The sequence below is a fragment of the Gracilinanus agilis genome, chromosome 3 (assembly GCF_016433145.1).
Source record: "Gracilinanus agilis isolate LMUSP501 chromosome 3, AgileGrace, whole genome shotgun sequence".
In the NCBI taxonomy this organism is placed as follows: Eukaryota; Metazoa; Chordata; class Mammalia; order Didelphimorphia; family Didelphidae; genus Gracilinanus; species Gracilinanus agilis.
In genome coordinates this window covers 569,140,267-569,144,897 of record NC_058132.1, presented here as the reverse complement: position 1 = coordinate 569,144,897, position 4,631 = coordinate 569,140,267, and the positions used below count along the sequence as shown (strand labels likewise).

The following is a 4,631-nucleotide window of genomic DNA, read 5'->3' as shown; positions in this document are numbered from 1 at the left end:
AAATAGCTAATAGTGAAGCTCTTCAAGTTATTCTTGAAATCTTTCACTAGAATCACTGAGGATACTGAGAGATGGGCAAATAGGAGGAATGGTCTCTTCAGCAGGATGCAGTGCCTTGTGTAGGCTTTGCTAGGAGGCAAGGCACAATATGCCTTATAGTAATAATGATTTCTAGCTCTTCTTCAGTTTATTTGCAAAGGCCTGCATGATAAAAGGTCTGTGGTTATAAACTTTACTACAGAATATTTAGTAGAGTTATGAAGATGCAAATTCTTATTTTAACAATTTAGCTCAGTTTATCTCCAAAAGAGTTTTGCTGTGCTATTTTTATATAAACAGGTTTTTTTTAAATGTGATGCTATAAGTGGAGAGGAAAAATGTGTCTTAAAAGGCATTCAGAGAAGAAAGAATTAGGGGCGAATTGTAGGAAGCCCTGCTCACATTAGAAAATTGGTTATGGAAACATATATTGTATTTAATGGCTTGACTTTTTATATATAAAGCTGGTAGCTAAAATTTCCAGTGATTCCTCCCTATATTTTGGGCAGTGGGACAAAGCTCAATTTGGCCTACCATAGTTCCAGTTTTGTGCAAGAGATATGGTTGATTCATGTAACAGTGTTATTGTTTCAGACAATCTAGTGTTGTCTGTGAGACTGGGAGGTCATCTTAGCCATTCATGAAAGACCCTAATGTTCTAGTTCCATTTTTGAAATATATATGTAAAAATTCTGAGAACCCTACAATAAATATTAATTCCCAAATTAGATTCAACTGAGCATTATCCCCTTGTATGTATTCTTTTTTTTTTTGCACTGAACGTGATGACTTTATTGATGGTACACAAGATAGGACTATGCTCCTCCCCCCACTACAGGGGTGCCTGGGGCAGGGATGTGAAGAGGGCATGTGATCCCCAGCACAGGGAAATAGGTTATTATGGATGTGGGCTCCCCAGTGGTGGAACTACTCTTTTTTTGGCTGGGGATGAAGATCCATCATGGCTTTCCACTTTACTCCTTGGTGGCCATGTACTTCATGAGGTCTACTACATGGTGGCTGTAACCGTACTTGTTGTCATACCAAGAAATGAGCTTGACAAAATGGTCGTTGAGGGCAATACCAGCACCAGTATCGAAGGTAGAAGAGTGGGTGTCGCTGTTAAAGTCACAGGATACCACCTGGTACTCTCTGTAACCCAAGATGCCCTTCAAGTTCCCCTATGCAGCTTGCTTCACCACCTTCTTAATATCGTCATATTTGGCAGCTTTCTCCAGGTGGCAGGTCAGATCCACCACAGACACATTGGGAGTATGAACACAGAAGGCCATGCCTGTGAGCTTCCCGTTCAGCTCAGGTATGACCTTGCCCACAGCCTTGGCAGCACCCTTGGAAGCAGGGATGATATTCTGGGCGGCCCCACGCCCATCCCGTCACAGCTTGCCAGAGGGGCCATCTACTGTCTTCTGGGTAGCAGTAATGGCATGGACTGTGGTCATGAGTCCTTCCACAATGCTGAAGTTGTCATGAATGACCTTGGCCAAGGGGGCCAAGCAGTTGGTAGTGCAGGAGGTGTTACTGCCAATCTTGAGGGAATTGTCGTATTTCTCAGGGTTCACCCCCATCACGAACTTTGGGGCATTAGCAGAAGGGGCAGAGATAATGACTCGCTTGGCTCCACCCTTCAAGTGAGCCCCAGCCTTTTCCATGGTGGTAAAGACACCAGTCGATTCCACAACATACTCGGCTCCAGCATCTCCCCATTTAATGTTGGCGGGATCTCGCTCCTGGAAGATGGTAATGAGTTTTCCGTTGATCACCAGCTTTCCATTCTCTGCCTTTACAGTGCCCTTGAACTTGCCATGGGTGGAATCATATTGGAACATGTAAACCATGTAGGAGAGGTCAATGAAGGGGTCATTGATGGCCACAATTTCTACTTCTTTGCAGCTGAATGCTGCCCTGGTCACCAGGCATCCAATACGGCCAAATCTGTTGACTCCGACCTTCACCATCTTGTCTAAAGGATGCGACTGCAGTAGAGGATTCTGGCAGCGAGCTTGGGAGAAGAGCTGAGAGCCCCCTTGTATATATTCTAATCACAACTGGAATACCCTCGTTTTTATTTAGTCTTGTCTTATGTCCAAAGGACTGCTTTACAGTTGAATTCCACTTTAAAAATTTATTTGCATTTTGTAAGAGAACAAGAAATAGATTAAAATCTCATAGTACTTGGCAGTAATTGACTGGTGTCATGTAAAAAGGAGACATCCTTTTCATTTTTGCTTGTTTTCTTTCTTAATGCAAGAGTTTTTATCAGCAACATTCCAGGAAGCAAGGAAGGTGTCCCACCATTCTCCCTTGCTCCCACCATTGATCTTCACTCTGAAACCTGATGCGATTAATTATCTTGACTAGCAAGGCTCTAAGCATCATTCACAGCATTCTCTGTGAATAAGAGCCTTGCCATTCATTAGATTAAAAAAAATGGGGCTGATCATGAATTTACCTATATCTCATCCTGTATTTTAAGGCTATTTATAGGTATGAGGACAGATTTTTAATGATAGTGAACTTAGGATCCATCTTTGTAGCTTCTAAAATTGATTTAATAGGCCAAATTTAGGCAAGCATACACATTGATTTATGTCCACTTTTATCTTGCTTGGACTGAAAATATTCCTGTCACTAAACTATGCCTATTAGTATGAAAGTGCCAGAAGCCAAAAATTACCATGAGAAGAAAACTTTAGAAGTTACATTTCCTTGAGACCTTCATGTCTCATGTAACATTAAATAAAATATATATTAGGCTAAAATTATTTTTGCATTGGTATGATTGGTATGTTTATTTTTCAATCAGCTACTTCAAAGATAGAACTTTGCCAAATGAACTTGGTACAGAGATGCTAGGAAAGATTAAAAAAAGATAAATCCATGAAAATATCAGGATATTGAAAACAAAAGTAGTATAAGTAATGACAATTCATATATCTGAGTTGCTAGGAAGGAACACGGTGACATATCTATTGATATTTCATTACTTTTTGCCACCTTGTACACACTAAAATATTAAGAACTACACAAAGGAGGCATAATCCCAATAATTTTAGATATTATACATTTTATATTTTGTAGCAACATTCAGAATGAAGTATGATTTAGTGCTATATAAAGTCAGTGTATGCTAAATACTTTATTTAATATGTAAAAGAAAGTCATTCAGAATATAGAAATCGCATGTGCTTCTAACCCAATTAAGAATTTTTAATGCTTAAAGGTGGTATAAAGGCAATTTAGAACTTTCTTGTCTAAGAGAAATTTCTATTTAAGAGTAAAAGATAGTTGAAACAGACTTTTGATATCTTATACAAGGAACTTTTAAGTATTGTTACATCTTCAGTTCTCCAATGTATCTTTGATTTCACTAATGAGAGGAATTCTTCAATTAATGCAGACCACAATCTTATCTATACTCACTAATCCTTGGCAATTTTCCTCCATGTGTTTCCATAAATCCTCCATACAAGATTGTGCAAACACTAGGGAGAATTTCATATACAACTTTTAATATGTTCAGGGTAGGAAATAGCTAGGTGGCTCAGTAGATTGAGATCCAGGCCTAGAGAAAGGAGGTCCTGAGTTTGAATCACACCTCAGCTACTTCATAGCAATGTAGCCCTGGGTGAAGTCACTTAACCCCCATTTCCTAATTCTTACCACTCTCTTCAGCCTTGGAACTAATTCATAGTATAGATTCTAAGGTAGAAGATAAGACTTTTTTTTAAATGTTCAATGTAGATCTTGGGTTGTCAATTTGTTATCATCCACTTTGATGTCCAATATTGGACATCTCTCTAATTAGAAAAAGTAACAGGAAAAGTGAACAAAGGAGTGGGAGTGGTTTTTGCCATCTATGCCACTCAGGTGGATGGGGAACACAGGGCAATCAAGTCTCCACCAATGAGGAGAATCCCATATAAAAGGACTTTGAGTCTTGAGTTACATATGCAAAATGATTCCTAGAAAAAGAAAAAAAAAGACAAAGATTTCTTTGTTTCTGAGTTATGGAGGAGGCCTATGAAATTTTGATAATTATTCCAATAAAATTGCTTTCCTTTGTAATCTTATGTCTTTTGGATTATTAATTTTAAAATATGATTCTGAGAAGGGGTCCTTAAGTTTTACTGCAGTGGCAAACCACTGGATCGGGGTCGGCAACATATGACTCTTTCTACAGGAGCCATAAAGTCCATTTTTTTTCAGGCACTGTTACAGAAGCGTGCACTGTGAGCACTGTACGGGTCTCACGAAATTACATTTAAAAAAAATGTGGCGTTTATGGCTCTCACCGCCAAAAAGGTTGCCAACCCCTGCACTAGATTGTCAAGTCACTCCACACAGAGAGATCTGAATGACTGGAGAAAGATTAATTTCTCACAGGTAGACTGACCTCATGAAACACACAAAAAAATTATAAACCTTTAGGGACAGCTAGACAGGCCCAGAGATAGAAGATCCTGGGTTCAAATTTTTATTTGTCCCAGAGGCACGAGATGTCTTTTAATGAAGCAAATAAAAGTTATGTCAATAATAGCTTATTTAGCTCCTACTATACACCAGAATTTGTT

At 38.9% G+C, this 4,631-nt stretch overlaps 1 pseudogene; it reads right to left on the bottom strand.

Annotated features, from left to right (window-relative positions):
* Positions 1 to 801: 801 nt before the first annotated feature.
* On the bottom strand, positions 802 to 2,018 carry LOC123239992 (annotated as a pseudogene).
* Positions 2,019 to 4,631: the final 2,613 nt, after the last annotated feature.